Consider the following 10,641-nt stretch of genomic DNA (forward strand, 5'->3'; position numbering starts at 1 on the left):
GGATTCTGGTAGCTCAGCACCCTCGATTCTTACATGAGATAGTCATCAGAGCTCGCTGACATCAGATCCACATTGATTATTTGATTCACGCCTCCATTTGAAATTCAATTCTATGGGATAATGCATTGGGGATAATTCGACAGACTTATCAACAAATATAGGCCATTATGCAATGGCACACATGCCACATTTATATTCTTCTTAGAGGAAGGTATCGACAGAGTTGCTTGAATTTATTTGGCGTCTTCCCTAGGTAGTTTAAATATTCTATTAATTACTTGTAATAATGATGAATATTTTCATTATATTAGAATTAATTTATTTGTTCATATTTTGACAGTCCTGTTACAACATTTCTGAAGACTACAAGAAGTTTTGCCTACAAAAAGTCTGTAATGCATGGAGATATTGGAAATATCGATTGGGAAAGGAATATTACAAAGTTGTACTGATACAGAGCAAAGGTTGAATAAGCCCAAAAGTAGATGCATTAAGCATGATAATTGGGAGAAGTTTGTCAATTTAGAATTGACATCGGTTAACCAAAAAAAAGTGTGAGAAAATGAAAAAGCTTCGAAGAAAAATAAAACTCCACACACAACTGGTAGAAAGGGTATAACAAAAAAGGCATATGAAATGGTAAGTATTAATCTAATTATTAATTTATATACTCTATTTCAAATGTTTATTAATTTGTATTACTTTTATTAATATTCATATTGTGATGAGTTACATTTATTAATGGGTTGTAGCTTATATCTAAATAGTTCTTTTTTTGCTATTTTCTAGAACAGTTTTGTCAAGTGTATTCTTTACCACATATCCACCTAGTATTGAGAGGCAATTTTGGTTCCCTAGTTGCAATAGAATTCCATCTTAGTAAACTCCTTTATAGTGTACCTATAGCCTTTTCTACACCATAAAATGAACCTCTTATGGATTCAAAGGCAACTTCCATAGAATTTTATAATTGGAAGCTAATGTGAACTTTTTTTTATGGGTGATGTGAAAACATCAAGAATGCGTTGATCATAAATTTCTTTTGACTTGAAACTTTTGTGGATTTTAAGGTTTTTTGGTGGCAACCTTTTTCTTGTTTTTTTTTTTCTTAGGGCTTTTGTAATGTTTATGGAAAAATCCAAACCTGATAATGTGGACAAGGGCTATAATTTTGATTGTGAATGAATAATATGGCATTATGCAGGCATGGGGCTAAATCTGAGAATTCAAGCCATTTCATAGCTGATGCAAACCTGATTGATTGAGACCACTCCCTAGTGTTATTTCTTGTCAGTACGGGGCTTCTTTCCTCATACAACTAGTTAACATTTTAAGTAATTTTCACATTTATTTCAAACTAAAGACTAGAGCTGTGAATTTTCTTATTAATGATTAATCCTTAACGCCATTTTATTGTTTTACGTAATGACAGCTAATAGGTATATTTATCATAAATCTTCAATGATACACTCACCAGGGATTGACATTTTTTCTTGCATGTTAAGGTTGTTAAAAACATTAAAGGTGAGGAATTTTGGTTCCCCAAATCATTCCCCCCCTAAACACCCTTCTGAAAGATGGTGTTGTGTCTTCCTCCTATAGTGTGTACTTAGACTTCTGACATGACATGGTTGTAAATAGATTTGCCATATTCGGCTTGGTCATCGATAGACTCAATTGATCTGTTATTTCTTAAATTATCTTGGCGCATAACAGGTCCAACCTTCTTTTACGAGGTACTCACATTTGCATAGTAAGCTTACTTAGTTTACATTCTAGTTTATATGTCGCTGCAAATAAAATATGCTGCAAGTTTCCTGAGAATTAATTACTGTGTGATCATTCTATTTATGGTTAATTTTTTTCTCTTTTTTCCTTGGTATATTTGTAGTGATCGTTTATAGCTACATCTGCTCAAAGAGGATTGAACTTGCCCATTAGTTTGGTTTTTTAGGCAAGTTTTTATTGACGAGGCACAACATAACAAATTCCTACCTTCACCTATGTTTTGTATGAAAGATTAAATGTAAAATGACATAAATGCCCTTAACCTGTGTTTATGGTCTACAAAAAGAGTTAGCACTCACAGTGATATTTGTACAAGCATATATATATATATATATATGTTTTATATTTTAGATGAAAATAAATAAGTCAATTAACTCAGATTTATGTCCATTTTCATATATATGTGGGTCTATTTTAGATGTGGGATCTCTTAAGTGAATAAATGAACTATGAAGATTAAATAATTGGTTACTGTTTTAGTAAAACATATAACAATACCCTGTAAATTTTATGGAAGGGGTGTTGGTACAGAGTTACTCCTTAAGTTTTGATTATTATAAGACATGGTTACCTCTGAATGATGACCACTTACTGTAAATATACAGTTAAAGAGGGTTAACTAGATGATAAAGATGTATTGTATTTGTTACTTTACATGAATGTGATATTGGTGCATGAGCTGCCATCTTTTTCTACTAGCAAGTATAGATTGTAGGGGTGCATTCACTTTATAATCATGAATAAAATTTGTCCTAGTTAGATATATGTTTTACCTTAATTAAAGTTTGTAATTCTTAACTTTGGGATTGGAGGTTTTTCTGTTTCACACTCTGGCCAATTGTGTGTGTGTGTGAAGGCGTAAATCCTATTTCACATTATTGATTTGAGGATTTTCTTTAAATTCACTTTTATAAGATCTGTTGTGGCACATTTTTGGTCTAAACAGAAAAAATATAAGATGGGTGGTCGGTAGCCCACAAGAATAGAGCTCTTCATCGATAGTCATACGAGGAGTAATAATAGTACTCTCACTTCTAAGTTGGTCAAATCCCTTGTAAGGGATGTCATTTTTTTGGTCAAATTTTTTATTTTTTATTTTGAAAAAATTACTTATCATCGTGATATTTTCATTGTTTTATAGGGTCAATTAAATAGTTTTATTAAAAATATTAACTTTTCCCATAAAGATATCAACCATGATCATATTTCCATCGTATGTATGACTTGTATTATTTAAGTTTGATTTTTTATTTACATATATTATATTAATCGTAGTTGTGCATAGGTGTTTGAGAAAGATGAAAAAGATAAAGGATGATTTAAGAGGGATGGAATTTCAAAGACTTTATTACGTTATACAACTCAAAGTTGGAATTATACGGATAAGTTTGAAAGTGGCATAGTTAACTTAACTCAACTAGTTCATGCACTAATGAAATGTAAGAACAAGAAAAAGAAGAAGAAGAATAAGCACAAGAAGAAAAAATCATCTACAGTTGACGTTGGAGGTCTTTCTACTCAGGTAAGATGTAAAAACACTTTACTTTTGGAGATTCATCATTTAATTTTGCATTAATATTTAATTCATACAAATGATGGATTTCAACTTACATATCTAATCATAAACAATAATTCTATTTTATAGGCGATATCAGATTCCACAATTCCTAATAGGTGAGGAGGTAAAGAGCCAATCTCAGAACCATTACCATCATTGAATAATGGTATGGTATGCATATTGATAAACTTTAGAATGAATATAATCTACGTCAAATGAGCACTAGTAGATCCTGAGAAACCAGATATGGAGTATTATTCAATTTGTATCGATGAGATCATTAACTCTTCGGTGGAGCTAATGGATAGAACTGGACCCTAGGGGACTTTACTTGATATTCTTTGTGGTGAGGTATTAGATGGCCTAGGAGCCACTGTCATGTCTTTTGAGAAACTCATGTTTTGTTAACATTTTTATAATATATTTTCACATATAACTTTGACTTATATTACTTAGATAAGTAATTTTTGTTTGTAACATGTTAAATCATTTTTTTAAATCTTATTATTCTTTGATACTATAATTGAATACTAATTGGTTGGATGGGATGTGAATAGATGGAGATGAGAGTGGATGGGATGTGATGCAAATGGATGGCATGGGATAGTAGATGTGGATGTGGATGGGATATGGATATGAATGTGTGATTTTTTTTGCAGGTATAAGTTGAAGACAAAGGCATTCGGGCACATTAAAGTGTTCTGATTGAGTTCTAAAATAATTCGACGGTCTCAAGTGGTTGAAAATATGGTAAAATCCCAGATTCGACGGCCTCAAGCCATCGAAATTATGGTAAAATACCAGATTTGACGGTCTCAAGTCATCGAATTGATGAAATTCTATGGTTTTTAGTCGTCGAATTTTTTTTTTCAACAAAGCCCAATTCAACGGATCAATTCGACAGTCGATGTAGACAACCCATTTTTGCACTCGCCTGATTAATCAACTCGTCAACCCGATTGCAACGGTTCCCAATGATGGACGATCATTCCAATGCTTTATTTGTTACTAGATATGTTTCAAAAATTCGGATGAGGTATCTCAAATAAACAAAACCTTAGAAACCACGCTACGCTAGGAAAATATAACTCCAAAAACATAGAAATTATCATTTTGCCGACAAAAAGAAGCCTCACGGTAAAAATCACTAAAAAATGATCAAATGACCAAAATACTCCTAACATCAAAACATCCCTAGAGCTTACATTAAGCTTAGGAAAACCCTTTCAAACACATAAAACAACAAATCGAAACTAAATAAATCATTTCGTCAATTTTCACAAAATTTGATAAAATTACAAAAATGCCTTTCATAAAGTTCACGACCATTTCGCATAAAAAATTTCATAAATGACACAAGTCAATATTCCCATTTAATTTCTTATGAAAAATCGATTCTAAAACATCGTAGAACATCAAAAATCGACTTAAAACGCAAAAATTTCTCTCCGAGGGTAAAATGGTAATTTTATAATTTTAATAATTAAAAATTCTAAAATTAAAAACTAAAAATATTAATTAATGTAAAGTGAAATCCAAATTAAAATTAAAGTCTATCAGGTAAGACTAAAGTCAAAATCTTATAAGTCAATCAAGTAAGATTAAAGTCAATCAAGTAAGACTAATGTCAAAATCTTAAAGTCAATCAAGTAGGACTAAAGTCAAAATCTTAAAGTCAATCAAGTGAGACTAAAAGTCAAAACCTTAATAGAATTTTAATTAAATAATAACTCTATTTAAAATAATCCTAATTAAATAATAACTCTATTTAAAACAATCCTAATTAAACAATAACTCTATTTAAAACAAATTTAATTAAAATATAATTTTACCTAAAATAATTATAATTAAACAATAACTCTTTCTAAAAGAATTATAATTAAACACCAACTTTATCAAAATAAGTACTTAAAAAAATCTATAAATAAGGGTTCTTACAACCTATTTTCGTATCAAAAAATAAACCTTAAGAAAATAGGTCAAAAAGCTTCCCTAGCCTCCCATAAACCCTAATTTTGAAGTCCCAACTCCTTACCTAACATTCATACCCCAATTTCAGCTCAAAAAATACCTAGAAATCCTTCCAAAATACCCTAGAAATCCATAAAAAATTAAAAAAATCTAGAAAGAGATACTTTATTTTGGAGATCCGAAACGAATCTGGTGACAAAACGAAGCAAGGAGTGTTCTACGAAAAACTATTCTATCGATTTGAGGGAACAAGACCATTGTGTTCATAAAGGTAAATATTTAACTTTTTTATTAGGTCTTTTTAGCAATGTTGTTATATTTGGAAATTAGTAGATACTGGTGTTTGTCGGGCGGGGTTGGTGCCTAACACCTTCCAACTCTGTAACGTGATCCCCAGACTTAGTTTCTTATTTTTCGTAGATTAGTTTTTTTTTGGGTCTTTTAGAGTCGATATTCGATTCCTAGACCGTAATAACTAGGTGGCGACTCCCAAACCTCAAAGGTCAAAAGCGGATCCGCGCATCCAGCGGATCGAGGGCGCTTTCAGTGGCGATTCCACTGGGGAATCATTGAGGATTAGACTTAAAAAGCCCCAAGTATGGGAAGCATTGCCAGTAGAGACCTTTTTTTATTTTTTTTATTTTAGTTTATTTATTTATTTTTATGGTTTATCTTTCTTTTGGCTCTACTATTGATCGTTATATTGAATATATTGTTTGACACATTTTTTATGGTTCAACCTAAAGGGTCATTCGGAATGACCTTAAATCATGCAAGATTTCAAAAGGGTAATGGCCTAAAATAATGGGTGTTGAACCATTTTTATTTGGATTATCTTTTGGGTTTGTATTTTCCTTTCTTGGTATTCGTTAATTCAATTTTGGATATTTTGATTTGATAGATATTTTTTTTTTTATGATTCAATCGGGAGTCATTTAGAACAGTCCTAAATAATGAAATATTCAAATTGACATATGAATTGAGGACGAAATGATGGTGGTTCGGATGGGGAGTGATCAATTTTTTTCACCGTGTGGTTATTTTATTTTTATTTTTCTTCCCCTTTCTCATTCTGCACATAATGGATGGCATCAAAGAAAAAAAAATAAAGATTTGTTCTCTTGCGTTCAAGCCCTCTTTCTTATTTTTCAAATCATTTTTTTTATTCTTATTATTGCTTGTGTTATGTTGTAGCTAACTAAACAATAAAAGGGTGGATGGTGTGTTGTTTTAAAAAAAAATTGAGTAAGCAACATGCTGTTAGCAATAGCAACAAGTAATTTTTTTAAAAGAAAAAAAGTTTCAGGATGGTGTGGGGCTGTTTGTTTAAAAAAAAAAAAGAGAAGAAAAATTTTCATAAAATATGTGCTTTAGGAACAACAACGTTTTTTAAATGGCTGGTGTGTGATTAAAAAAAAATATTTTTTACTTTTTTTTATCTTCTTCTTACATGAGAATAAGGGGTATAAAAAAAAAAAGTCTTTCACCTTCACGTCTCTTCCTAACTGTCCCTAATGGCTAGATTCACCCCTCTTCATTTTTTTAAACTATTTGAACCCTCTCATCTCTCTATGATTCTGCCCTAACTGGATCGAATCTGACAACAACTAATAAGAAATTGAGTGAAAGTCAATATGAAAAACCTCAGTTCTCAACCTAGTATCGAAGATCAATGAAGTAATTACAGTGATTTCATCCCAAATTTGATCCAAATCGGATAAGAAAGAACTTCAAAAGTGGGATTCGAAGCCGAATGAGTGGTTTAATGAGTTTCTTGGTGAGTTTGAGGTTCAGATTTTTCAGATCCGACATGAAATAACGGTGATTTTGATGTTAGATCTTGTTATGGAATTCGAAGGAATTTTTGGCCATGGCTGATGATCTGAAAATTTCAAATCATTAGTTTAATAGAAGTTTTTTGGGTTTGGAAAACAGAGAATAACTTGTTTTTTTAGGGGTTTGGAGATGGAAACTGTGCATAAATTACAAGTATCGATCTTGACTACAACGGCTAGCAGTTAGATCTTGCAAAGTGAACGATTCTGTCTCAGATCGGTTCCCGATCGGGATGAGAGTTCTCGTTGTTGACAATGATGGTAATTGCTCGAGAATTTTGAGGAAAATGTTTGTATCGTGCTAAAACTTACTACGGAGCGATTGATGCTTTGAATATTCTTTGAAAAAGCAAATTGGTGATGAAGTGATTCAATTGCTCCAGGAGAGAAAATCTACGATAATTCTAATGAAAATAATGAACTCAAGACCTTCAACCAAGCAGCCTCAAGTCTTGGAATCACTTCTTCAAAAGCAACTATTATAGAGAGAAGAGCTCTCAAGAAACTTCTTCAAAGAGCCAATCATTGTGGCTAACCTTTTACCTCTCATGAGAAGATGCTCCAAGTTATTCAGAAGTGAGATCTCAGACGGCAATGACTTATAGGGATCATTCACTCCTTATTCCCCCACTGTCCAGGTTTTGGGTTCTTTTAAGGAATGTAGTGGGCCCAGCAAGAGTATCCAATCTCATTGCGGCCCATGTGTGACCCATTTATTATCTCATATAGGCAGACGTACGAGCATATCTACATCGAGAAATAATTCAATAATGGACACACCACCAGCCCAAAGACTCAAGCACAACTCTCTTTCTCTCCCGTTCCATGCCCCAAGATTTTTTCCTCATCACGAGTAAAAGACTTGAAATTTCAAACTTTCAATCTTATAACCGTGTTTGTTCAACTTTGTGGATAGTGTTTTTTTTTTCTAAAAAACAAAAGTTTTTTACGAAAATAGATTTCAATTTTTTTTAATAAAATAGAATTCAGTAATAGGTTTAAAAAAAAAGAATTTGATTTTTTTATTAATATAAAAAAATTTATTTATTTTTTATTTTTAAAAGTCAATTGATTTTTTTAAAAAGAGCGATCATCACTCTTTACAACCATCATCTATCATCAATCCGATAATTGTTAGAATCTTGATCTATCGTGGGTTACCCGAAAGCATCCTTGATTGGACCATATAAGAAAAATATTTGTGTTTTGGACTAAGAATTGTATGTTGGTTTCAACGATCAAATCCGATTATTAGTCTTTGTGTTGGTTACCTATCTAACATTGCCATGATCTTGATTGAGTTATATGCCTGATGTGCTTATTTTGATCTTAATGATGTGATTGGATTGATATTTGTTTTGGTTAATATTCATGCCCATTGGTTTGAAAAATGCCCTAGGCACACCCTATCCTATTTTGCACACACCACTTGTCCGTTTACTGTTTTGCACACTTGCATGTCCCAATATAGTCAACGTGGCACTAGTTAGTGGCTCGGTCTCTTCGGAGATGCGACGTCATTCATGAAAATCAAACTCCAGTCACGTACCTTAGGATATATCAAACTGGGGCATCAGTACCGTCTGATCAGGTAACTCTGAAAGGTATATCGATGCACCCAGGTTGGAGCGACTTGAGCTTTTGACTTATTGTAAGCCACACAGTTACATGTCCCGTTTGCAAACGTAGTACTAGTACGTGATCGGTCCCCTCGTGGGATGCCAAACCAATTACAAAAGCTACAACTCTTGACTCGTATTCATAGGTATATAAAAGATAATCCAAGTACATCAATTGCACATCTTGGTCAAAACCAGTGCCTAAGAAATATTCTGTCCTGTTGTACCCTATTGTACGAGGGGGATAGACTACGTCTATTCTAGATGATAGGTATTTAAGTGGGCCCTTGCTCAGCATCTTGCACCAACTCTCAACTGGGGATCAAACTGACTATTTTTGGCTTCAGAGAAGTGAGTTGAAATTTTAGATTATCACCTATATGGTATATGAAACCAAGTCACCACGTACCATGTGATTGAGTACGCTCGAAAGGTATATAGGTGCACTTGAGCAAGAGTGGCTAGATAAATTACATTGCACATAGTAAACTTAGAGTCTAGAAGCCTTCCTATAGATCACGACTCGAACTTATCGTGGGTATTTCAGGGTTGCTCTAATCAATCCAACCAACAGGTAAGTGGGCGGACCGATCCAGACCGTTCAAACTAGATCCACAATATCAGTCCGATCCAATCGATGAAATGTACCGATCAATTTGAACCAATTAAACCAATTGGCCCAATTGACAAATGGATCAAATTGATCAATACCAAATCAGTTGGACTAATTGGTTTCACTTTTAAAGATCTAGACCACTTTATATAAAAAAGATTCGATCTTAAGATCAAATTAATTTGTTTGATCAAATGTTCAATCCCAATCAAGGGTAGAGCCGTGACTAACATTTTTCACTTTCTTGGTCACTATAGACTTATAGTGCATTTAGATTCGATATTTCCCACTGGACTTGGGCTAATCTATATCAAAATTTTAATTATGTAGTTAAGAGTCAACGGTTAACCTTGGTTTACGTCCAGTCAGGTGATAATTGGTCCCAAACACTCTAAACCTCCATCTGTACCACTTTGGGTTCGTGAAAAGAGTCATCTTTCCAGAGTACCATTGCCAAGTAGTCAGTTTTTGCCATAAGAAAAAATGAGTATTATGGATGAAGCTGCGCTCCGTTAGATTTTAGAATCTTTTCAAGCACAGATTATTGCTTTAGTCCAAACATAAATTGAATTCTTGAAAATTGAAAAGGTAAAAGATAAAGCTATAGAACCTCAGGATGTGTTTGATTTTGTCGAAAATCAAGAAGATGATCATTTACCTGTCGACTCTATCTTAGCTCATCGAATAACTCAGGTTGAAACTGATTTGAAGAATATTAAAGACCCTGACGATCTACTCTTGGATTAGGAGCAATGACCTTGTTTCCCATGTTCCGTCTGCCAGAGAAGTTCACAATGCCAGATATGAAAAAGTTTGACGGTATTAGATGCCCTAAGACTCACTTAAAAGTATATGTCGGTATAATGCAACTTCAGGGTCTGAGTGAAAAACAGATGGCTCAACTTTTTCAAAGAACCCTTACAGGTCCTACCCTACACTGGATAATGTCATTAGACATATCTCGGGTAAGAACATGGCATGAATTGATGAAAGAGTTTATTGGTCGATATTCATTCAACACGGATATTAAACTCACAAGAAGAGACCTAGAAACTACTAAACAAAAACTCGGGAAAACTTTCACTGAGTTTATTATTCGATGGAGAGCTAAAGCCGCTCAATTGTGGGACTGACCTCAAGAAAAGAAACAAGTTAAGATTATCCTCATGAATCTCACTCCAAATTATGCCAAGTACTTGATGCCTCAGTACCTTCCCATTTTTCAATCCCTCATTGAGGCTGGAAATCAAGTTGAGG

This window comes from Akebia trifoliata, chromosome 12, assembly GCF_017979445.1.
Source record: "Akebia trifoliata isolate Shusen 1 chromosome 12, ASM1797944v1, whole genome shotgun sequence".
Classification (NCBI taxonomy): Eukaryota; Viridiplantae; Streptophyta; class Magnoliopsida; order Ranunculales; family Lardizabalaceae; genus Akebia; species Akebia trifoliata.